The sequence below is a fragment of the Mus caroli genome, unplaced genomic scaffold (genome assembly GCF_978045245.1).
Source record: "Mus caroli unplaced genomic scaffold, Mus_caroli_1 scaffold_15, whole genome shotgun sequence".
Classification (NCBI taxonomy): domain Eukaryota; kingdom Metazoa; phylum Chordata; class Mammalia; order Rodentia; family Muridae; genus Mus; species Mus caroli.
In genome coordinates, this window is record NW_028227270.1 from 1,126,092 (window position 1) to 1,152,573 (window position 26,482).

Here is a 26,482-nt window from a genome sequence, read left to right on the forward strand (position 1 = left end):
AGGACCCTGAAATCTGGTGTTTACAAATCCACAACATAGACAAAGAAGTGAAAAAGGCAGAATTGCTTATAGAGTATATAAAACAGAAACAATACACCAAGGAGGGGAGGGGTAAGAAGAGAATTGTAGTGCCAGGTACATGTTAGTTATCTCTAAAAATAACAGACATGTGCCAATATAATATAACTAATAGTAGGTTCTTTATTTCATTTGAGTTAGCTTGGTCCCCTCCAACGAACCGCTGTCATGCAGGACAGTTTTGGTGGTTTCAGGGCAATGCAGGAGCCAGAGCCAAGGAAGGAGTCCTGGCAAGAAGCCAATAGTCTCCATTGGCAGATCCACAGTTCTCCTTCAGAGGGGCAGCCCAGAGACTTCTTCACAACAGGGGTTGCTGCGGCTCTGGAGCTCCAGCTGGTGGCAACCTTGGTGCTCACACTCTGGACACCCTTCTCTAGTAGCTATAACTTGTATCCCTTGTTCCACAGGGCTGTCAGCAGTCCGAAGCTGAAATCTGAAGGTGATTTCAAAGGTCGTTCATGATATTGTTTCTCTGTACATTCACTGTGCTGACTGGATTTGACTCTGTCAAGCAGGTGCAGGTGGGATTCTGTGCTGACTCCAGGTCGGGAAGGTGTGTACTTAAATGCTGACCAAAATGCCTGGCGCATGTGTGTGAGGATGTAGAACATGCTATTCAGGTTCCACGGATTTGGATTTTATTTTCTGGTCCTCTCGGCCTCCCCGCGTTTCAAAACTTAGATTACATACTATCTTCTTAGCCCACCAAGTGTGTCAAGACTTGCAGCACTGCCCCCCTCCCTTGAAGAAGACAAACGGAATGCAAACACAACTCTCCATCGCAGCTGCTTTCCTTTCTGTTTGCCTAAGGCCTTTCAATCTCAGGTTGTACTGTCCATCTCACTGTAGTTTCCCTCGTTGCCTCGTGGCCATGGGTCAAGAGTATACTTGTCCAACAGGGAAAACACTGGACCACCAGGTTGACTCTCTCTCACACCCCGAGTTTAGGCGAGTCGTGCTATCCTGAGCAAGTTCATAGTTGGTTCCCCCTTGTCCACACTTGTAGAGGCCATAGCTAGATCAGGGAACCAATGAAGGAGCCAGAAGCCCCAAAGCTTCCTAGATCCCCAGCTCTGCCTTGGACCTCCAGGCAAGGGCCACTTCTTCACAGCAGGGGTCGCTGTGGGGCTACTCTCCCCCCATCTCCCCCCCCCAGGAATGCCACTCAATGGTAAAAGCAGCCCTGTGGATCCTCAGGGAGCAAATTCTGCAACTTTCCCACTGTGTCAAGTTCTTCTTGGCTGTCAGCATGCTCCGGCTGAAATCCAATGGTCATTTCAAATCGCGTATGTGATTTTGTTTCTCGGTGCTTTCATTCTGTCCATCGGATCAGATTCTGCCCGGCAGGATGCGGTGGGATTTGATTGGAACCCAGGGTGCACTCTTAAAGGCTGACAGAAATGTCTGGCGCCCAGGTATGAGTATGCAGAAGACAAGATGCAGACCTGCGGTTTTCAATTGTCTTGCGTCCTCTCCGCTCTTCGTCGTTTATAAACGCTGAAAATCTGTCCAATTTCTTTCCATTACTGAATGCTTGGCGAAGCTGTCGTTGGTAAACTCGCTTTCTGCCCTACAAGTGTAACAAGGCATCCAATCCATCCCACTGCAGCCCACCTCTGGAGGTCTACAAAATTGCTGTCTGCTGGAATCTCTGTTGAAGCTGTATTCCTTTTATTGTGAAGAGGTTTTTCCAGGACAGCACTGCCCAGGACGCTTAAGCTGTATTTCTCTAAGCTGTCTTTCTCCTGCATGCCTTCCTTTCTGCAGTCCCTCCATGGGTATAGCCCTGGAGTACATTTGTCCAGTGTGTAAGACACCAGAAGAGGCTAACTGACCGCTTCTCACTCGCACACCTAAGGTTTTAAGTCAGCTTGTGATCCTTGACAAGTCCATAGTTAGAAGCCTGCTTGCTTGTCTACACTGGTGGATCCCACAAAGGCATCCTGGCCAATGAATGAGTCAGGCCAGAAGGTTAGAGTTCTCAGCTCCTAGTTGAAAGCCTGTGACTTCGTCACAGTAGAGGGCGCTCAGGCGCCAGCAGTGTGCTTTGGGCCAGTTTCAGATGGCCAGAGTCCTTTCTGACTATCCCTATTTGCAAGTGTTTGCTACTTGCTGCTGTCAAGCCAAATTCCACTCTGATGTCAACAAGCCGGGGCTGAAATCTGACAGCGATTTCTAACCAGGTATGTGATTTTGTTTCTTGGTGCTTTCGTTTTGCAGACAGGATGAGACTCTGCCAGGCAGGCTGAAGTGGAATTCTGACTGAACCCAGGATCCAGATGTTTGTGCCTCAATGCTGACCCTTCAAGGCATGGTCCAGGGCACTAAAACCATGCCAGGATGGCTGACATCTCTCCTCACACACTTTCTAATGAAGCCTCCGGGTTATTTTCCTGGCGGTCACTTGGTTTGGCGACAAGAAAGCTAAGATGGTGGCCTAATGGCTTTTCACTAGGACTGTCAGTGTTTTACCCCAGCCTTGTGTCCTGGATAAGTCCATGGTTACTGCACCCTCAGACTTTTCCATATCAATAGGGGAGCGACTTCTGCAGCAGTGGGCACTATGTCTCCAGGAATGCATCTCTTCCACATTACCAATTTCCAGTGCCTGAACTTTGGGTTGTGTGATCCTGGATCAGGAGTGATGGCCACTTGTAAGCCAAGTCAAGTTCCCCTGTGCTATCAGCAGGCAGAGGCTGAATCCGACCTTGATTGCTAACAGCATAGTTGATTTTGTTTCCAGGTGCTTTTATTTTCAGAAGGAGCCGGAGTTTGCCAGGGAGGCTACAGTGGGATCCACTCCAAACCCAGGGACCAGAAGGGGAGGAGGATACCCTGGATGAAACCCATGGCGCCTATGCACCAGTGTGTAGGGAATGTGATCCAGACCCAATTTCATTTTCTTTTCATGCCTTCTCTGCTCGCCATAGTTTCTAAATGCTGAAAAAGAGTCTGAGTTCTAAGGATTATAGATTGCAAGCCCATCACCTTAGACAAAAGCAGGTTTTCAGTCTTGCAAGTTACCCAAGGCATCTGAACCAGGTCCCCCTTATAAAACTAATCTCAGTCACAGCTGTGTTCAATTCTTATATGAGAAAATTTACTTTCTCTTTGGAAAGTCTGTCTTTCACCTAAAGTCTTCACACTATGTTGCCAGTTTTTGCATGAACTAGAACTTTTCAACTGTATCAATTGCAAAGCTCTGTGTTAGATTTCATTTGTATGAAATTTTGATGTTGTATGGTTTCAATCCTGTACCTGGGTTGTGTAGTTAATATCTGGGAACTTTTATATGATTTTATAGATTTTTGAGATTGTTTAGTAAGAACATGTTTCTTCTCTTTCCTCTTTCCTTTTCCTCCCTGGTACCTATTTCAGTACTCCTTCAAATTCCTAAATTTGTTTTCTAATTGATATTCCATGCATATTTTTATTTATACATATATTAATAAGAATGATCTCCATAATGTTTTTAAACTTTGTCTTGATTTTTTTGAATTGTACATTTAAACCCAAATCCCACTCACCTTCCCACCCCTCCATATCCTGCCTCTGGCCTTGAAAACCCAACTGCAAAAGAAACCATATATATATATATATATATATATATATATATATATATACATACATACATACACACACACACACACAAATCTAATCTGTTCCATAAAAATTAAGCTTTTGAATGTAGAAAACAGTAATTTACAAAACAAAAACAACAGCAAGCTCTACCCTATATTAAAGCACTGAAACACTGCACTTCAAACATACCCTGCAAAAGAAACCAAGTATAAAAATGAATAAAAAACATCTCTCTGTGACAGCTGAAATGTGTCATGGTGTGTCACACAATACACTCTTTTGCCCAAACAGCTTTACCTGAAAATGTTCATTGCAATGCATCCTTGGTCTGGTTTGAGGCCTCTGGCTTCACCTACTGTAGCACTACAGGATCCTCTCTGGGACTCCCTTCAGAACACTGCAGCCCCTTTGTGTGTGCCTTTGTAGTTTTAACTATACGCCTGGCATGACACTACAGTGGGTCTCATGCACATTACCGTTTTTAGTGTTGTAACTCACACAATGCTACATCTGGTTTCTCTGTATTGACCTGGTTTGGTTTGGTGCTATTGTTGGTTGGAGCTTCATTTTACCTCTCAGGGGGCTAAGCCTCTGTGAATGGCTGACAGCCATTTGTATGCCCAATGTTCTTGGAGACTAGAGAATCAACACACCCCAGAGATACATGAACATTGAAGTCATTTGCAGCCATGTTTCTAAAAGTTCACTGATATAACCAGAAAAAGGATCCAGAGGTAAAAGACTGAATGAAGAGGGTGTGGGGAGCAGATGTGCAAGAATTATTGTTCTTCACAAAAAGAATGAATTTTCATTTCATTGCTGGATTCAGTTTGTGAGAATTTTAATCAGCATTTTTTGTATCAATGTTCATAAAACAAATATATCTGACATTTTCCTTCTTTGTAGAGACTTTCTGTAGTTTAGGTATCCAGTTGACTGTGCCTTTGTAGGATAAGTTTGTCAGTGTTCCTTCTGTTTTTATTTTGTGGAATAGTTTGAGGAGTACTGAAATTAGTACTTCTTAGAAACTCTAGTAGATTTCTGCACCAAAACCATCTGGCCCTGGGCTTTTGCTGTCTTTGTTGAAGGGCTTTTAGTGGCTGCTTCTATTTCTTTAGGGGTTGTGGTGCTGTTTAAAGAGTTTATCTGATCTTGATTTAACTTTGGTAAGTGGTATCTGTCTAGGAGATTGTACATTTTGTTAAGATTTTCCAATTTTGTGTAGTACAGTTTTTGAAGTAAGACCTAATTAATCTTATATATCAGGGTATATTATTCTTATATATCAGGGTATATCAGTCGTCATTCATGTTGATTTAGCAGAAGGGTTTCCCAAAGTGCTCAAGGTTGCTCAATGTGTGCTGGTTATCTTATGGCCCAGCACACATGAGAACCAGAATGCCTAAGGTCTGTCCCCTGAGGAAGTCCTTAAAAAAAAAAAAAAAAAAAAAACCTACCAGTTAGTCCTGTAACTAACAGTAGGAAAGAATAGAGTATCCTCATCTGTATCCACTCCACCCCTCATCTTTTCCTTTGGGCCACTTAAAGAAGAACACAAATTTCTAGCTTTTTAGCACTTTTATTCAGAAAACTGCAACAAACCAAACAAACACCAGCTGGTTGCAAAGACACAACAACCTTTGTGCGCCTTTGCCTTATGATCAGGACTCGACAGAAGATCCCCTAATTGCAAGTCCTTAGCAGGAATCAGGGCTCCTAGGCTCCAAAGAGAGTTCTGGGTGGGTTTTCACTTCTGCCCAAAAGCCCTTTGAATCCATGGCCAGCAGCCTAGGGGCCTGGCATGTCAGAGGCTGGATTCTCATCAGGGCAGTCTCCACCATCTCAACGCTCATGTTCTAGCCCTTTCCTTGAGCAGTCTTGGAGAGGGTTGGTATGGCACCTCTGTATCTTTGTCTTTGTTTTCCACATCTCCAGGGGACACTTGTGACTCCCTCAGATTCTCCGAAGACTTCTGTGTGCTTCTTCATGGCACAATTCTGGGGTGGTATCTCATGCAGTTCAACTATAGATCCCAATCAACAATCCAGCTGTCCTCAGAGCAGTGGCTTGGCTCTGCCAAAATGAAATGGCACAGACTTGGAACATCGTGGACTCAGGGCTTGCAATACTTGTGCACTCAGCAGTGCATGCTCTGTAGAATTTGATGTATCCTTCACAAAACTAAGACCATACTGCTTCATTGTCCCATGATCTGTAGAATCTGATGTATCCTTTACAAAATTGAAACAGCACTCCTTCATTGTGGAATGCTCTGTAGAATCTGGTGTAGGCTTCATAAAACTTTGAAGGTATTCCTTCATTATCTTGGCTTTATCCATGGATTGTTGAGGGCAAGTCCTTGGCCTTTTGATTCAGAGAAGACTCCAGTTAGTTATGTATACTCTATACTTCAAGGACCCTCCCAAACATTACATTGTGCAAAGCTGGGTGTTAAACCCATAATCCTAGCATCTATTTGCATTGCCTAAGGAGGCAAGATTTTGCCCAGTCTGGTGGCAAAATCAGAACCTGACCAAAAGAAGCAGATCAGGCAGAGAAGTAGAGGCAGGTGGAATTCTGATCTCAATGTTAGCCTGGTTGTCAGACCTAGTTTGAGGACAGCTAGGGCTACAAAGGAAAACCTAGGGTAAATAGTCAAAACAAGAAAACAAAAAAAAAGAGTGAAGCTTCTTTTTTTTCATATTTATGGAGATGTTATTTCCTTTATTTGAGAAACTTAAGTCTTGGGTACATCAAAACCATTTTCTGGGATGAGGGAAAAAAATCAGAACCCACAATAGAAAAAAAAAGTTATCATCTGGGTCACAACAGAACCCAGAGATATTCTTATAATTGAAAAATTATAGGTGCTTCATAATTGACCTTCTGATACAAAATGGCCTATTGAATTTGAAACTTGGTTCTTGGTGTGGAGGTCCACAGACAAACTAGGATGTCTTCAGAACTTAGCTGGATGCCGTTAGGGGTTATTTGGCTTTCGACTCTTTTTCCTTGTCTAAGAGGTAGCAGCAGCAACAGTGTCCACCTTCTGGGCAGCTTCTTTCTTGGCATGATGAGCCTGCAGGACTGCCACGGCTTCATCTACCTTGGAGCGGAGGGACTCAGGGGATTCCAGCATGTGCAGCAGCTCAGAGTTGTCGATTTCCAGCAGCATCCCAGGATTTTCCCAGCCAGGTTTGAATGCATTGTTTGGATAAGCGGGAACAGACGCTCCCCCAGCATCTGCTTCTGCTCCTGGGTGGGCGCTGCAGCAAGCATGGAGGCAGTCAGGGGCTCCTGACCCTGGACGTGGACTGCAGGCTGGGGGGCCTGCAGTGGCTGGATGGCAGGGTGTGGGCTCAGGACACTGGAGGCATACTTGTATGGAGTCACAGCCCTGGGAGTGGTGGCAGCAACTGCGGCCCGAGGTGCAAGGTTTGGCAGGGCTGCAACTCTCTAAGCAGTAGTAGGAAGGCCATGAGAGGCCGGAGCATTACCAGTTGGAGCCAGATGTCGAAGAGCTGGACAAGACCCAGACTGCCACAGGGCAATTGACATTCCTTGGAAGCCTTGAGGTCTCCTGCCTTGCTGCCAGCGTGTATTAGGCCTCATCTGTGCTAACTGGTTAGGCGTGTAATATGGGGGTCTTCCCTGAGCCTATGGAACTGTGGGCACAAAGTAGCCACCAGCTGCAGGCTGGAACTGATTTAAGATGGCACTGGCAGGGAGTGCTCTCATCCCAGCTACAGGCTGCATGTACTGGTTAGTCAGGTGAGCCTTCTGCTCTTCCTTCCTCTGGGCCAGGGCGACATACAGAGGCTTGGAGCCCACAATGCGTCCATTCATCTCGGTGACAGCTTTGGTCGCCTCTTCAGGAGAGGAGAAACAGACAAAGCCAAACCCTTTGCTTCTCCCATCTTCTAGCATCACCTTCACACTGGTGATTGATCCAAAGGGAGAAAACTCTTTCCTTAATTTCTCATCATCAATGGTGTCATCCAAGTTCTTAATGTAGAGATTCTCCCCCTGGTACCGGCTAATCCTCTCCTGCTTCAGCTGCTCAAACTTCTGCTTTAGCTTAGCCTGCCTTTCTACCTTTTTCTGTGCACGGCCTACAAATATGGCTTTCCCGCTCATTTCTTTTCCATTCATTTCTTCCACAGCCTTATTGGCATCCTCGTGTTTCTCATAACTTACAAAGCCAAAGCCTTTGGACTTCCCCCTGGAGTCTCTCATCACCTTGACACTTAGGGTCTTACCAAACTGGCTGAAGAGCTCTTTCAGATTCCCATCATCCACCTCTTCTCCGAAGTTTTTGATATAAACATTGGTGAATTCCTTGGACGTGGCTCCAAGTTCTGCTTCCTGCTCTTTGCGAGACTTGAATCTACCGACAAACACTTTAAGGTCATTGAGAAGCATGCCATTCATCTTCTCGATGGCCATGTCTGCGGCCTCTTGGGTATCGAAGTGAACAACAGCTAAGTGTAGAGATGAAGCTTCAGGACAGGGAATCTCCTCTCCACCTGCCCACTCCACCAGCCCTGTTTTTGATGCATGTGTTTGAGATGAACGCAGGTAACATTTCCATCCTCTAGTCTTTGTGTCTGGACAGAAGGCAGGCAGGGATCTGCTGGGATAGCTGGGCTCCAGGCTGCCCTGAACTGGATTCATATTTGCAGGGAATCAGGCAGCAAGACTGGAAAGCTGTTTTTAAGGGACTGTCAAAATAATTTGGTATCAAAGCTGAATGGGGATTATTTTGAAACTCATAGCTCAGCACTTTCTCATATAAGCCTTGATTGGATTCTGGGAATTGTAATATTTTGAAAAGCAGTTCAGTTCCCCTGGACCTGGACTAGACAATAAGCAAATATGGAGGATTTTTCGCTGTGTTCACTCCTCTCCCTATGTATTTGAGATCTTGGACTTCGTGAGATAACTCTGCAGATTCATAACATGAAAAAAGAGAATTAAATGAGAGACCTTCTAAGTCAGGGATGTTGTCTTAGTCAGGGTTTCTATTCCTGCACAAACATCATGACCAAGAAGCAAGTTGGGGAGGAAAGGGTTTATTCAGCTTACACTTCCATATGGCTGTTTATCACCAAAGGAAGTCAAGACTGGAAATCAAGCAGGTCAGAAAGCAGGAGCTGATGCAGAAACCATGGAGGGACGTTCTTTACTGGCTTGCTTGCTCTGGCTTGCTCAGCCTGCTCTCTTATAGAAGCCAAGACTACCAGCCCAAAGATGGTTCCACCCACAGGGGCCTTTCTCACTTGGTCACTAATTGAGAAAATGCCTTACAGTTGGAGCTCATAGAGGCATTTCCTCAACTGAAGCTCTGTTCTCTGTGATAACTCCAGCTATGTCATGTTGACACAAAACTAGCCAGTACAGATATCAAGGACAGAAAGCCATGGCACAAAATCTGCTCACGGCAGTACTGGACGAGGCCAGGAGACACTGGTGCAGAATCCCAAGACAGCCTCTTCACACACAAAACCAAAAAGCCAGCTCTACTACTCTAGGCCCAGGCACACAAGGACATCAGCAGTGTGTATTCTGGGATGGCTCACATGAACTTTCTGCAGTCACACTGTGGGTGGAATTTGTAATCCAGAAAGAGGTGGGCAAAGCAAGCAAAGGACCCTGAAATCTGGTGTTTACAAATCCACAACATAGACAAAGAAGTGAAAAAGGCAGAATTGCTTATAGAGTATATAAAACAGAAACAATACACCAAGGAGGGGAGGGGTAAGAAGAGAATTGTAGTGCCAGGTACATGTTAGTTATCTCTAAAAATAACAGACATGTGCCAATATAATATAACTAATAGTAGGTTCTTTATTTCATTTGAGTTAGCTTGGTCCCCTCCAACGAACCGCTGTCATGCAGGACAGTTTTGGTGGTTTCAGGGCAATGCAGGAGCCAGAGCCAAGGAAGGAGTCCTGGCAAGAAGCCAATAGTCTCCATTGGCAGATCCACAGTTCTCCTTCAGAGGGGCAGCCCAGAGACTTCTTCACAACAGGGGTTGCTGCGGCTCTGGAGCTCCAGCTGGTGGCAACCTTGGTGCTCACACTCTGGACACCCTTCTCTAGTAGCTATAACTTGTATCCCTTGTTCCACAGGGCTGTCAGCAGTCCGAAGCTGAAATCTGAAGGTGATTTCAAAGGTCGTTCATGATATTGTTTCTCTGTACATTCACTGTGCTGACTGGATTTGACTCTGTCAAGCAGGTGCAGGTGGGATTCTGTGCTGACTCCAGGTCGGGAAGGTGTGTACTTAAATGCTGACCAAAATGCCTGGCGCATGTGTGTGAGGATGTAGAACATGCTATTCAGGTTCCACGGATTTGGATTTTATTTTCTGGTCCTCTCGGCCTCCCCGCGTTTCAAAACTTAGATTACATACTATCTTCTTAGCCCACCAAGTGTGTCAAGACTTGCAGCACTGCCCCCCTCCCTTGAAGAAGACAAACGGAATGCAAACACAACTCTCCATCGCAGCTGCTTTCCTTTCTGTTTGCCTAAGGCCTTTCAATCTCAGGTTGTACTGTCCATCTCACTGTAGTTTCCCTCGTTGCCTCGTGGCCATGGGTCAAGAGTATACTTGTCCAACAGGGAAAACACTGGACCACCAGGTTGACTCTCTCTCACACCCCGAGTTTAGGCGAGTCGTGCTATCCTGAGCAAGTTCATAGTTGGTTCCCCCTTGTCCACACTTGTAGAGGCCATAGCTAGATCAGGGAACCAATGAAGGAGCCAGAAGCCCCAAAGCTTCCTAGATCCCCAGCTCTGCCTTGGACCTCCAGGCAAGGGCCACTTCTTCACAGCAGGGGTCGCTGTGGGGCTACTCTCCCCCCATCTCCCCCCCCCCAGGAATGCCACTCAATGGTAAAAGCAGCCCTGTGGATCCTCAGGGAGCAAATTCTGCAACTTTCCCACTGTGTCAAGTTCTTCTTGGCTGTCAGCATGCTCCGGCTGAAATCCAATGGTCATTTCAAATCGCGTATGTGATTTTGTTTCTCGGTGCTTTCATTCTGTCCATCGGATCAGATTCTGCCCGGCAGGATGCGGTGGGATTTGATTGGAACCCAGGGTGCACTCTTAAAGGCTGACAGAAATGTCTGGCGCCCAGGTATGAGTATGCAGAAGACAAGATGCAGACCTGCGGTTTTCAATTGTCTTGCGTCCTCTCCGCTCTTCGTCGTTTATAAACGCTGAAAATCTGTCCAATTTCTTTCCATTACTGAATGCTTGGCGAAGCTGTCGTTGGTAAACTCGCTTTCTGCCCTACAAGTGTAACAAGGCATCCAATCCATCCCACTGCAGCCCACCTCTGGAGGTCTACAAAATTGCTGTCTGCTGGAATCTCTGTTGAAGCTGTATTCCTTTTATTGTGAAGAGGTTTTTCCAGGACAGCACTGCCCAGGACGCTTAAGCTGTATTTCTCTAAGCTGTCTTTCTCCTGCATGCCTTCCTTTCTGCAGTCCCTCCATGGGTATAGCCCTGGAGTACATTTGTCCAGTGTGTAAGACACCAGAAGAGGCTAACTGACCGCTTCTCACTCGCACACCTAAGGTTTTAAGTCAGCTTGTGATCCTTGACAAGTCCATAGTTAGAAGCCTGCTTGCTTGTCTACACTGGTGGATCCCACAAAGGCATCCTGGCCAATGAATGAGTCAGGCCAGAAGGTTAGAGTTCTCAGCTCCTAGTTGAAAGCCTGTGACTTCGTCACAGTAGAGGGCGCTCAGGCGCCAGCAGTGTGCTTTGGGCCAGTTTCAGATGGCCAGAGTCCTTTCTGACTATCCCTATTTGCAAGTGTTTGCTACTTGCTGCTGTCAAGCCAAATTCCACTCTGATGTCAACAAGCCGGGGCTGAAATCTGACAGCGATTTCTAACCAGGTATGTGATTTTGTTTCTTGGTGCTTTCGTTTTGCAGACAGGATGAGACTCTGCCAGGCAGGCTGAAGTGGAATTCTGACTGAACCCAGGATCCAGATGTTTGTGCCTCAATGCTGACCCTTCAAGGCATGGTCCAGGGCACTAAAACCATGCCAGGATGGCTGACATCTCTCCTCACACACTTTCTAATGAAGCCTCCGGGTTATTTTCCTGGCGGTCACTTGGTTTGGCGACAAGAAAGCTAAGATGGTGGCCTAATGGCTTTTCACTAGGACTGTCAGTGTTTTACCCCAGCCTTGTGTCCTGGATAAGTCCATGGTTACTGCACCCTCAGACTTTTCCATATCAATAGGGGAGCGACTTCTGCAGCAGTGGGCACTATGTCTCCAGGAATGCATCTCTTCCACATTACCAATTTCCAGTGCCTGAACTTTGGGTTGTGTGATCCTGGATCAGGAGTGATGGCCACTTGTAAGCCAAGTCAAGTTCCCCTGTGCTATCAGCAGGCAGAGGCTGAATCCGACCTTGATTGCTAACAGCATAGTTGATTTTGTTTCCAGGTGCTTTTATTTTCAGAAGGAGCCGGAGTTTGCCAGGGAGGCTACAGTGGGATCCACTCCAAACCCAGGGACCAGAAGGGGAGGAGGATACCCTGGATGAAACCCATGGCGCCTATGCACCAGTGTGTAGGGAATGTGATCCAGACCCAATTTCATTTTCTTTTCATGCCTTCTCTGCTCGCCATAGTTTCTAAATGCTGAAAAAGAGTCTGAGTTCTAAGGATTATAGATTGCAAGCCCATCACCTTAGACAAAAGCAGGTTTTCAGTCTTGCAAGTTACCCAAGGCATCTGAACCAGGTCTCCCTTATAAAACTAATCTCAGTCACAGCTGTGTTCAATTCTTATATGAGAAAATTTACTTTCTCTTTGGAAAGTCTGTCTTTCACCTAAAGTCTTCACACTATGTTGCCAGTTTTTGCATGAACTAGAACTTTTCAACTGTATCAATTGCAAAGCTCTGTGTTAGATTTCATTTGTATGAAATTTTGATGTTGTATGGTTTCAATCCTGTACCTGGGTTGTGTAGTTAATATCTGGGAACTTTTATATGATTTTATAGATTTTTGAGATTGTTTAGTAAGAACATGTTTCTTCTCTTTCCTCTTTCCTTTTCCTCCCTGGTACCTATTTCAGTACTCCTTCAAATTCCTAAATTTGTTTTCTAATTGATATTCCATGCATATTTTTATTTATACATATATTAATAAGAATGATCTCCATAATGTTTTTAAACTTTGTCTTGATTTTTTTGAATTGTACATTTAAACCCAAATCCCACTCACCTTCCCACCCCTCCATATCCTGCCTCTGGCCTTGAAAACCCAACTGCAAAAGAAACCATATATATATATATATATATATATATATATATATATATATATATACATACATACACACACACACACACAAATCTAATCTGTTCCATAAAAATTAAGCTTTTGAATGTAGAAAACAGTAATTTACAAAACAAAAACAACAGCAAGCTCTACCCTATATTAAAGCACTGAAACACTGCACTTCAAACATACCCTGCAAAAGAAACCAAGTATAAAAATGAATAAAAAACATCTCTCTGTGACAGCTGAAATGTGTCATGGTGTGTCACACAATACACTCTTTTGCCCAAACAGCTTTACCTGAAAATGTTCATTGCAATGCATCCTTGGTCTGGTTTGAGGCCTCTGGCTTCACCTACTGTAGCACTACAGGATCCTCTCTGGGACTCCCTTCAGAACACTGCAGCCCCTTTGTGTGTGCCTTTGTAGTTTTAACTATACGCCTGGCATGACACTACAGTGGGTCTCATGCACATTACCGTTTTTAGTGTTGTAACTCACACAATGCTACATCTGGTTTCTCTGTATTGACCTGGTTTGGTTTGGTGCTATTGTTGGTTGGAGCTTCATTTTACCTCTCAGGGGGCTAAGCCTCTGTGAATGGCTGACAGCCATTTGTATGCCCAATGTTCTTGGAGACTAGAGAATCAACACACCCCAGAGATACATGAACATTGAAGTCATTTGCAGCCATGTTTCTAAAAGTTCACTGATATAACCAGAAAAAGGATCCAGAGGTAAAAGACTGAATGAAGAGGGTGTGGGGAGCAGATGTGCAAGAATTATTGTTCTTCACAAAAAGAATGAATTTTCATTTCATTGCTGGATTCAGTTTGTGAGAATTTTAATCAGCATTTTTTGTATCAATGTTCATAAAACAAATATATCTGACATTTTCCTTCTTTGTAGAGACTTTCTGTAGTTTAGGTATCCAGTTGACTGTGCCTTTGTAGGATAAGTTTGTCAGTGTTCCTTCTGTTTTTATTTTGTGGAATAGTTTGAGGAGTACTGAAATTAGTACTTCTTAGAAACTCTAGTAGATTTCTGCACCAAAACCATCTGGCCCTGGGCTTTTGCTGTCTTTGTTGAAGGGCTTTTAGTGGCTGCTTCTATTTCTTTAGGGGTTGTGGTGCTGTTTAAAGAGTTTATCTGATCTTGATTTAACTTTGGTAAGTGGTATCTGTCTAGGAGATTGTACATTTTGTTAAGATTTTCCAATTTTGTGTAGTACAGTTTTTGAAGTAAGACCTAATTAATCTTATATATCAGGGTATATTATTCTTATATATCAGGGTATATCAGTCGTCATTCATGTTGATTTAGCAGAAGGGTTTCCCAAAGTGCTCAAGGTTGCTCAATGTGTGCTGGTTATCTTATGGCCCAGCACACATGAGAACCAGAATGCCTAAGGTCTGTCCCCTGAGGAAGTCCTTAAAAAAAAAAAAAAAAAAAAAAACCTACCAGTTAGTCCTGTAACTAACAGTAGGAAAGAATAGAGTATCCTCATCTGTATCCACTCCACCCCTCATCTTTTCCTTTGGGCCACTTAAAGAAGAACACAAATTTCTAGCTTTTTAGCACTTTTATTCAGAAAACTGCAACAAACCAAACAAACACCAGCTGGTTGCAAAGACACAACAACCTTTGTGCGCCTTTGCCTTATGATCAGGACTCGACAGAAGATCCCCTAATTGCAAGTCCTTAGCAGGAATCAGGGCTCCTAGGCTCCAAAGAGAGTTCTGGGTGGGTTTTCACTTCTGCCCAAAAGCCCTTTGAATCCATGGCCAGCAGCCTAGGGGCCTGGCATGTCAGAGGCTGGATTCTCATCAGGGCAGTCTCCACCATCTCAACGCTCATGTTCTAGCCCTTTCCTTGAGCAGTCTTGGAGAGGGTTGGTATGGCACCTCTGTATCTTTGTCTTTGTTTTCCACATCTCCAGGGGACACTTGTGACTCCCTCAGATTCTCCGAAGACTTCTGTGTGCTTCTTCATGGCACAATTCTGGGGTGGTATCTCATGCAGTTCAACTATAGATCCCAATCAACAATCCAGCTGTCCTCAGAGCAGTGGCTTGGCTCTGCCAAAATGAAATGGCACAGACTTGGAACATCGTGGACTCAGGGCTTGCAATACTTGTGCACTCAGCAGTGCATGCTCTGTAGAATTTGATGTATCCTTCACAAAACTAAGACCATACTGCTTCATTGTCACATGATCTGTAGAATCTGATGTATCCTTTACAAAATTGAAACAGCACTCCTTCATTGTGGAATGCTCTGTAGAATCTGGTGTAGGCTTCATAAAACTTTGAAGGTATTCCTTCATTATCTTGGCTTTATCCATGGATTGTTGAGGGCAAGTCCTTGGCCTTTTGATTCAGAGAAGACTCCAGTTAGTTATGTATACTCTATACTTCAAGGACCCTCCCAAACATTACATTGTGCAAAGCTGGGTGTTAAACCCATAATCCTAGCATCTATTTGCATTGCCTAAGGAGGCAAGATTTTGCCCAGTCTGGTGGCAAAATCAGAACCTGACCAAAAGAAGCAGATCAGGCAGAGAAGTAGAGGCAGGTGGAATTCTGATCTCAATGTTAGCCTGGTTGTCAGACCTAGTTTGAGGACAGCTAGGGCTACAAAGGAAAACCTAGGGTAAATAGTCAAAACAAGAAAACAAAAAAAAAAGAGTGAAGCTTCTTTTTTTTCATATTTATGGAGATGTTATTTCCTTTATTTGAGAAACTTAAGTCTTGGGTACATCAAAACCATTTTCTGGGATGAGGGAAAAAAATCAGAACCCACAATAGAAAAAAAAAGTTATCATCTGGGTCACAACAGAACCCAGAGATATTCTTATAATTGAAAAATTATAGGTGCTTCATAATTGACCTTCTGATACAAAATGGCCTATTGAATTTGAAACTTGGTTCTTGGTGTGGAGGTCCACAGACAAACTAGGATGTCTTCAGAACTTAGCTGGATGCCGTTAGGGGTTATTTGGCTTTCGACTCTTTTTCCTTGTCTAAGAGGTAGCAGCAGCAACAGTGTCCACCTTCTGGGCAGCTTCTTTCTTGGCATGATGAGCCTGCAGGACTGCCACGGCTTCATCTACCTTGGAGCGGAGGGACTCAGGGGATTCCAGCATGTGCAGCAGCTCAGAGTTGTCGATTTCCAGCAGCATCCCAGGATTTTCCCAGCCAGGTTTGAATGCATTGTTTGGATAAGCGGGAACAGACGCTCCCCCAGCATCTGCTTCTGCTCCTGGGTGGGCGCTGCAGCAAGCATGGAGGCAGTCAGGGGCTCCTGACCCTGGACGTGGACTGCAGGCTGGGGGGCCTGCAGTGGCTGGATGGCAGGGTGTGGGCTCAGGACACTGGAGGCATACTTGTATGGAGTCACAGCCCTGGGAGTGGTGGCAGCAACTGCGGCCCGAGGTGCAAGGTTTGGCAGGGCTGCAACTCTCTAAGCAGTAGTAGGAAGGCCATGAGAGGCCGGAGCATTACCAGTTGGAGCCAGATGTCGAAGAGCTGGACAAGACCCAGACTGCCACAGGGCAATTGACATTCCTTGGAAGCCTTGAGGTCTCCTGCCTTGCTGCCAGCGTGTATTAGGCCTCATCTGTGCTAACTGGTTAGGCGTGTAATATGGGGGTCTTCCCTGAGCCTATGGAACTGTGGGCACAAAGTAGCCACCAGCTGCAGGCTGGAACTGATTTAAGATGGCACTGGCAGGGAGTGCTCTCATCCCAGCTACAGGCTGCATGTACTGGTTAGTCAGGTGAGCCTTCTGCTCTTCCTTCCTCTGGGCCAGGGCGACATACAGAGGCTTGGAGCCCACAATGCGTCCATTCATCTCGGTGACAGCTTTGGTCGCCTCTTCAGGAGAGGAGAAACAGACAAAGCCAAACCCTTTGCTTCTCCCATCTTCTAGCATCACCTTCACACTGGTGATTGATCCAAAGGGAGAAAACTCTTTCCTTAATTTCTCATCATCAATGGTGTCATCCAAGTTCTTAATGTAGAGATTCTCCCCCTGGTACCGGCTAATCCTCTCCTGCTTCAGCTGCTCAAACTTCTGCTTTAGCTTAGCCTGCCTTTCTACCTTTTTCTGTGCACGGCCTACAAATATGGCTTTCCCGCTCATTTCTTTTCCATTCATTTCTTCCACAGCCTTATTGGCATCCTCGTGTTTCTCATAACTTACAAAGCCAAAGCCTTTGGACTTCCCCCTGGAGTCTCTCATCACCTTGACACTTAGGGTCTTACCAAACTGGCTGAAGAGCTCTTTCAGATTCCCATCATCCACCTCTTCTCCGAAGTTTTTGATATAAACATTGGTGAATTCCTTGGACGTGGCTCCAAGTTCTGCTTCCTGCTCTTTGCGAGACTTGAATCTACCGACAAACACTTTAAGGTCATTGAGAAGCATGCCATTCATCTTCTCGATGGCCATGTCTGCGGCCTCTTGGGTATCGAAGTGAACAAAAGCATAGCCCTTAGAGCCGTTCTCACCACAGACCACCTTACAGGACAAGATGTTTCCAAAGGCAGAGAAAGTGTCATACAGTGCCTTGTTGTCTATGGATTTGTCCAGGTTCTTGATGAAGACATTTCCCAACCCAGACTTTCTCAAAGAGGGATCCCTCTGCGACCACATGATGCGGATCGGCTTTCCCTTTATCACCTCGAAGTTCATGGTGTCCAAGGCCCTCTCAGCGTCAGCTGGCTGCTGGAAGTTGACGTAGGCATAACCCAGAGAGTGCTGCCAGGTGATCATATCGCGACAGACCCGGATGGACAGCACAGGCCCCGCAGGGCTGAACTTTTCATACAGCATGGCTTCGGTGACATCCAAGTGCAAATCGCCCACATATAAGGAGGCCATGGGGTATCTGCTGGCTGCAGCGTTCATCTCCCCACCTCCCACGACCCCGATCCCTACCAGGAGGACTTCTAACAAGGCCTAGTGCAGGGCAAAAGGGGCTCTGAGGAGCTGTGGCATGTGCCACAGCGTACAGGTGGCACCAGGGAAGCCAGGGAAGGCTGGAGCAGGGATGCTCCGAGCTGGGACCCGAGTGCTGGACGACTTGCACTGGACTGCAAAAGCCCCAAGACAAAAAGGCTCTCAAAAACAATATGGCCCGCTCCTGGAGTTTGTACTCTGCAGCTGTCCTGGCTTGAGGCTTAAAAAATAAAAATTAAAGTAGGAAATCCCCTTATAAAGGGGACAAAAAATTTTCAAGAGCCAATCAGATGATGTGCTCACGGCAGTCTTGGGAACATGCGTTTCCTGTTAAATACAGGCCCTGGGCTCCCAGAGGTTTACAGTTACAGCAGCCCGGGAAGGGGGAAACCAAATCTTTGCGGGACCTGCGAAGGGCAGTGCGGACACGTGGTGCAGCCAGCCGGGGCGCGGGGCTGCCACGTGGCTCTGAGGCATGCAGGGGTGGGCCGGGCAGAGGGGGATGGCTCACCACCGGAAGGACAGACAGATGCGGACAGACAGGCAGGCCAGAAGCAGTGAAAGTCACTTCCCTGCGGGCTCCCAGCACAAGTCTCTCTCTGGTTCTTTTTCTTCTTTTTTCCCTTTTGCTTTTTTTTTTCCCCTCTTTTTTTCTTCTCTTTTCTTTTTTTTTTCTTTCTTTTTTTTTTTTTTCTTTTTTTTTTTTTTTTTTTTTTTTTTTTTTTTTTTTTTTTTTTAGGTTTTTGAGGCTTTTGTAATTTTTTTAGGCTTTTTCTTTTTTCTGCTTCAGGCTTGCTGAGCCCAAACGCAATACTGACGGCTGCGACCTGGGGCAGAGAGAGAAGCTTCTTAAAATAAGATCCTATCTCACAGAATGCAATTGTCTAGAGTTAAACATTATATGTAACTGACTAGATATGCAATGGGGAAAGTGCTAATGGACTGGCAAATCTACTTGGAGTGCCTGGTTTAGAGAGTACGAGAGCAAATAAAATGATCTCTCACTTACTCTGTCTTTCCTGAAAGGACATTTATTAGAATGACTTACATTCCCCAGTTGAGATTATTCCACAGCAGCAAAGTCCAAGATTCCAGAAGTTCTCAGTTCCAGAGGGTGGATGTCTCAGGTGGCCTTCAGTAGAAGTTGAATCACAGTCAGGTAGGCTCTCGAGCCAGTGAAGTAATAGACTTGCTAGCTAAAAGAGAGCAAGAAGGCAAAGTGAAAACTTTCTTCCTCTCTGTTCTTATATAGGCCTCCAGCTGAAGGTGTGGCCGGAATTAAAGTTGTTTATTCCAGATTCAATGTCTGGATTAAAGGTGTGTGTCTTCTGCTGGGTGTTGTGACTCACGCCTTTAATCCAAACACCACGGAATTGAATCAATCTATTACATCTCTGTGAACAAGCTGGTCTACAAAATGAGTTCCAGGACAGCCAGTGGTATTATAGACAAATCCTTGCTCATAACAACAACAACAACAACAACAACCAGTTACATAAAAAAAGATGTGTCTTTCTTGGTTCAGATCCAGAAACTGTGTCTTTCAAACTCAAAAAGGATCTTCATAAAAGACAAGTCTCTTAGCTCAAAGACACTGATTACTTTCTACAAATTAAGTAAATATCCTTTTCAGGTGTGTCATCCAATTTTGGATTTTGCTGAATTCAAGATATTGTCAAGTTGACAATAAAGAATATCCAACAGAGACAGTGTTTCTCTGTTGGGAGCAACCGTGTTTGAATGTTAACTGCACTCAGACCTATGAGTTTTCCTCTTAGGACTGCTTTCATTGTGACCCATACATTTGGGTATGTTGTAGCTTCATTTTCATTACACTCTAAAATGTCTTTCTTTCTTTATTTCTTCTTTGGACCAAGTTATCATTGAGTAGAGTGTTGCTCAGGTTCTTCGTGAATGTTGGCTTACTATTATTTATGTTGTTATTGAAGATCAGCCTTAGTATGGGTTATCTGATATGATGCATGGGATAATTTCAGGATTTTTGTATCTGTTAAGGCCTGTTGTAGAAAGTAATCAGTGTCTTTGAGGTAGGAAAACATGCCTTTAAAGAAGATCTCTTTCCATTGTGTCCTAATTAACAAAATCAGAAATGAAAAGGGAGATATAACAATAGAAACTGAAGATATAAAAAATAATCATCAGATCCTACTACAAGAGCCTATACTCAACAAAACAGGAAAACCTGGATGAAATAGGCAATTTTGTAGACCGATACCAGGTACCAAAGTTAAATCAGGATCAGATTAACAATCTAAACATTCCCATATCCCCTATAGAAATAGAAACAGTCATCAATAGTCTCCCAACCAAAAAGAGCCCAGGACCAGATGGATTTAGTGCAGAGTCCTATCAGACCTCAAAAAAGAACTTATTCTAATAGTCCTCAAAATTACAAAAAAAAAAGGAACAGAAGGTACTCTATGCAATTCATTCTATGAAACTGAAAGACCCCCGAAGGGAGACCCTCACTCAAGTCTCGGGACAGCCGCGAACCCAAGAAGACACTGAGACCGAACTCAGAATATAGGAAGGAAGATTTAATAAAGCAACAGCAAGCAAGCACATGAACCAGAGCTCTGGGGCCGAAACTCATACACCAAGCAAGGTGCAGAGGAGAATCGACGCCCGGCCCAAATTTTTCACAGGCTTATATAAGAAAAAGCCAGGGGGGGAGCAGGGCAGGGAAAGTACAAGTTTACATCATTAAGGGGTTTTGCCAAGGGTTTTTCCAAGGGGCTTTCCAAGGGGCTTTCCGTAACCAAGGGGTCGTGTCCTATATTTTGGAAATGTACCCGATCTATTGGAACATTCTGAGGTTTGTTCAAACCTATATCTCAAGAATGTTCCTGGCACAGTCCTCAGTTGGGAGGGGTGGACTAGGTTTGTTCCAGGAGACCCTTATCTAAAAAATGTTCTTGGAACAGTTTTCATTTGGGAGGGGGTCGGACTCTGGGGTGAAGAGTTCAGGAATGTACTCTGGGGTGAGAAGTTCGGGAGTGTTCCGGGAACAATCTCTAGATGGGAGGGGTAGGAGGACTCTGAGTTGAAGAGTTCAGGAAGAGTTCAGTAATTTTCTTCCTTCAAAACCACAATTACTCTGATACCTAAACCACATAAAGACTCAACAAGAAAGAGAATGTCAGACCAACTTCCTGTATGAATATTGATGCAAAAATACTCAATAAAATCCTCGCAAATCAAATCCAAGAACACAAAAGATGATCATCCATCATGACCAAGTAGGCTTCATCCAAGGGATGCAGGGATGGTTTATTATATGGCAATGTATGGAATCCAATATATAAACAAACTCAAAGACAAAAACTACATGATCATCTCCTTTGATGCTGAGAAAGCATTTCACAAAATCCAACACCCTTTCATGATAAAAGTCTTGGAAAGATTAGGAATTCAAGACCCATACTGAAATATAAAAGCAATATACAGTAAACCAGTAGCCAACATCAAATTAAGTGGAGAGAAACTTTAAGCAATACCACTAAAATCAGGTACTAGACAAGGCTGCACACTTTCCCCCTACCTATTCAATATAGTACTTGAAGCTCTAGCCAAAGCAATTAGACAACAAAAGGAGATCAAGGGAATATAAATTGGAAAGGAAGAAGTCAAAATATCACTATTTGCAGATGATATGATAGTATATATAAGTGACCCTAAAAATTCCATCAGAGAACTCCTAAGTCTGATAAACGGCTTCAGTGCAGTAGCTGGATATAATATTAATTCAAACAAATCAGTGGCCTTTCTTTACATAAAGGATAAACAGGCTGAGAAAGAAATTAGGGAAACAACATCGTTCACAATAGTCACAAATAATATAAAATACGTTTGTGGGACTCTAACCAAGGAAGTGGAAGATTTGTATGATAAGAAACTCCAGTCTCTGAAGAAAGAAATTGAAGAAGATCTCTGAAGATGGAAAGATCTCATGCTTTTGGATTGGCAGGATTAATATAGTAAAAATGGCTATCTTGTCTAAAGCAATCAACAGATTCAATGCAAACCCCATCAAAATTCCAACTCAATTCTTCACTGAGTTAGAAAGGGAAATTTACCAATTCATCTGGAATAACAAAAAAATCTAGGAAAGCAAAAACTATTCTTAACAATAAAAGAAACTGGTGGAATGAGCATGCCTGACCTCAAGCTGTACTACAGAACAATTGTGATAAAAACTGCATGGTACTGTTACAGTGACAGACAGGTAGATCAATGGAATAGAATTGAAGACCCAGAAATGAACCCACACACTTATGGTCACTTGATCTTTGACAAGGGAGCTAAAACCATCCAGTGGAAAAAAGACAGCATTTTCAACAAATGGTTTTGGCACAACAGGCAGTTATCATGTAGAAGAATGCAAATTGATCCATTCTTATCTCCTTGAACAAAGCTCAAGTCTAAGTGGATCAAGGAACTCCACATAAAACATGAGACACTGAAACTTATCGAAGAAAAATTGGGGAAAAGATTGAAGATATGGGCACAGGGGGAAAATTCCTGAACAGAACAGCAATGCCTTGTGCTGTAAGATTAAGATTTGACAAAAGGGACCTTATAAAATTGCAAAGTTCTGTAAGGCAAAAGACATTGTTAATAAGACCAAAAAGCAACCAACATTTGGAAAAGATCTTTACCACTCCTAAATAAGATAGGGGACTAATATCCAATATATACAAAGAACTCAAGAAGCTGGACTCCAGAAAATCAAATAACCCCATCTGTGGAAAAACACAAACAGCTCCCCTGGATCTTATCAAAATAGGATCCGGTCCTTTCCATTTGTTACTTAAAACATCTTTCCATTTAACCATTTCTTTGGGCCTATCTGGCTCTGAACAATGACATTCAGCCGCCATCTTGTAATGGCGAATGTGAGGGCGGCTCCCTACAAAGGTTCCCTGAGGAATTCCTTTAAAAAGAACCACGAGTTAGTCCTGTAAACAACAGGAGGAAAAAAGAGAATTGTCCGCTGTGTCAACTCCACCCTCCATATTTTCCCTTAGGCCACTTTAAGAAGAACACAATATTCAGCTTTTTAACACTTTTATTAAGAAAGCTGTAAACAAACAAACAAACAAACACAATGAAAAAACAGATGTCTGCAAACACACAACTGCCTCCTGTGTGCCGTGCTGTAACAGCAGGAGCTGACAGAAGATTCCCTAATTGCAAGTCCTTAGCAGGCATCAGGCTTCCTGGGCTCCAAACAGAGTTCTTAGTGCCTTTCTCACTTCTTCCTGCCAAAAGCCCTTTGAAGCCATGCCCAGCAGCCTAGGTGCCTGGCACTGCAAGAAGCAGGATCCTGGTCAGGGCAGTCTCCACCCTCACAGGTTGCAAGATCCAGCCCGTTCTCCCTGAGCAAGCTTTGGGAGTGTTGGTCTGGCTCCTCTGAATCTTTGTCTTTGTAGTTTCCCACATCTCCGGGGGACACTTGTGGCTTCCTCTGACTCTCACTCTGGAAGACATCTGTGCCCTTCTTCATGGCAGAATTCAATTTGCGGTAGGATCTCAGGTAGTCCACACTCTCAAATACACAAAAGGAGTATAGATCCCATTCGGCAATCCAGCCATCCTCAGAGCAGTGGCTAACTAATAGTAGGTTCTTTATTTCATTTGAGTTAGCTTGGTCCCCTCCAATGAACCGCTGTCACGCAGGATGGTTTTGGTGGTTTCAGGGCAATGCAGGAGCCAGAGACAAGGAAGGAGTCCTGGTCAGAAGTCAAAGTCTCCATTGGCTGATCCACAGTACTCTTTCTGAGCTGCATCCCAGAGACTTCTTCACAACAGGGGGCGCTGCGGCACTGGTGCTTCAGTTGGTGGTAACCTCAATGCTCACACTCTAGTAGCTATGTTTTGACCCCCAAGCCAAGTTCAGCTGGGTTGTCAGAAGTTCAGAGCTGAAATCTGAAAGTGATTTCAAAAGTCATAAGTGATTTTGTTCTCCATACAGTCTCTGTGCTGACAGGATTGGACTGTGCCAGGTGGAGGTAGCATTCTGTGATGACTCCAGGTCAGGAAGGTGTGCGTCTAAACACTGACCAAAATGCCTGGCGCCTGTGTGTGAGGATGTAGGAGATGCTATGCAGGATTCCTGGATTCAGTTTGTTTTCTGGTCCTCTCGGCCTTCCAACATTTCGAAAATTAGATTTCATACCGTTTACTGTCAGTAAATAGCCTTCTTAGCTCTGCAAGTGTGCCGAGACTTGCTACACTGCCCCTTCCCCCAATGAAGAGAAACGGAGTGCAAACACAAATCTGTATCGCAGCTGCTTTTCTTTCTGTTCACCTGATGTTTTAGGGATGGTACAGACATCCTCAGCATGGTGCAGAGAACACAGTTGGCACTGGAGGGAAAGAGTGGGCTTCAGAGTGAGAGCTACTAACTTCCCAGGCATTGTCTTACACAGATGAAATCCCAGGAGAAAGATCATAACAGACTCTCTCAGTTCCTGAGCCCTAATTTACATAGCTGCTTCCATTTATTCTCCACAACCTGTCATTCAGACCTGTCCATCACTCAGTCCTCCCCCCTTCCTCCCTCCCTCGTTTCTCCCTCTCTCCCTCCTTCTCTCTCTCTTCCTCCTTCACACTCTCCCTCTATTACAGCCCTCCTTTCTGCCTTCCACCCTCCTTCCCTTCTTTCTTTTATTTGTGCCTTTCACTACATAACGCTGTCTGTTCTAGAATTCCCTGTGTTAATCAGGCTGCCCTAAACTGTCAGGGATCCACCTGCCTGAGTGAACATGCCTACCTCAGACCCATTGACTACTAAAAGGCTAGACTTCTGGAAGACCAACAGCTGAACTAAGTCTGATAAAATGTTAAGCTCTTCCAAGACAGGAAGCAAAAGACACCCTCTCAAGTTGGCTGAGTTTTCTCTGTCAGGACCAGCACTGCTCTGACCTTCTGACTTAGCCAGTCCTTTTTCTGGAGGTGAGTTCACATATGATGTAGAAATTTATTCTGGAAATTGCTGAAAATAGAAAGATTCTCCTGTGCAGACGTGATGGCACAGGCCTCTAATCCCATAATAGAAAAGCAAAGCAAAGTGAATCGGAGTTCAGGGCTAGCCTAGTCTATGCATAAGGTAAAAGAGTAAAATGGAATTTGCAGGTGTCCTCTACATCAATTTGGAAGGGAAGCATCTATGTAGATCAGTCATCATCCCTAGTGATTCAGCAGAAGGGTTTCCCAAAGTGCTCAATGTTGCTCCCTGTGTGCTTATCTTATGGCCCAGCACAAAGGAGAACAAGAAGGCTTAATATCCCCTAAGGACTTCCTTTAAAACAACCCACCAGTTATCCTGAAACCAACAGTAGGAAAAATAGAATATCCTCATCTGTGTCCACTCCACCCTTTATCTTTTCCCTTGGGCCACTTTAAAAAGAACACAAATTTTCAGCTTTTTAACAATTTTATTAAGAATGCTGCAATCAAATAAACAAACAGAAACCAGAAGACTGGAAAGACACAACTGCCTTTGTGTGCCTTTGCTGTACCAGCAGGAGCTGACAGAAGATCCCCTACTTGCAAGTCTTAGCAAGAATCTGGGATCCAAACAGTTCTGTGTGTCTTTCTCACTTCTTCTGGCGAAAAGCTCTTTGAAGCCATGCCCAGCATCCTAGGTGACTGGCACTGTAAGAAGCAGGATCCTTGTCAGGGCAGTCACCACCGTCACAGGTCTCAACTTCCAGCCCTTTCTCCCTGAGCAAGCTTGGTGAGGGTTGGTCTCGCTTCTCTGGATCTTTGTCTTTGTAGTTTTCCACATCTCCGGGGGACACTTGTGGCTTCCTCTGACTCTCACTCTGGAAGACTTCTGTGCCCTTCTTCATGGCAGAATTCAATTTGCGGTAGGATCTCAGGTAGTCCACACTCTCAAATACACAAAAGGAGTATAGATCCCATTCGGCAATCCAGCCATCCTCAGAGCAGTGGCTTTGCTCTTTGCCTAAACAAAGTGTCTCAGAATTGGAACACCTTGTACTCTGGGCTGGCAAGACCTGTGCACTGGGCAGTGCATGTTCTTCAATATCTGATGTATCCTTGACAAAACTGGGAATGGACTGCATCATCTTCTTGGCTTTATTCATGGATCCCTGAGGGTAAGTCGTCCACCTTCTGATTCAGAGAAGAGTCCAGTTAATTAATTGTGCTCTATATTTCTTGACCCATCCCAACCATTACACAGTGGGAAGCTGGGTTTTAAACCCACAAACCTAGAATCTATTTGCATTGCCTAAGGAGACAAGATTATGCCCAATCTGGTGGCAAAATCCTTTCATCCCAGAACCTAAGGGAAAGAGCAGATCAAACACAGAAGCAGAGGCAGGTGGATCTCTGATCTCAAGGCCAGCCTGGTTGTCAGACCTAGTTTCAGATCAGCTAGGGCTACAGAGGAAAACCTAGGCTCAAAAATCAAAACCAGTAAACAAAAAGGAGTGAAGCTTCTCAAAGTAAGATGTTATGACTCTGGATGCAAATGTCTACACTTAAACGTTATAGGCAGCCGA

General features: G+C 44.4%; 2 pseudogenes; both read right to left on the reverse strand.

Moving 5' to 3' along the window:
• Positions 1-6,676: 6,676 nt before the first annotated feature.
• Positions 6,677-8,334, reverse strand: LOC147000836 (polyadenylate-binding protein 4 pseudogene; annotated as a pseudogene).
• A 7,653-nt stretch (positions 8,335-15,987) lies between these two features.
• On the reverse strand, positions 15,988-17,876 carry LOC147000837 (polyadenylate-binding protein 4 pseudogene; annotated as a pseudogene).
• Between the last annotated feature and the right edge of the window lie 8,606 nt (positions 17,877-26,482).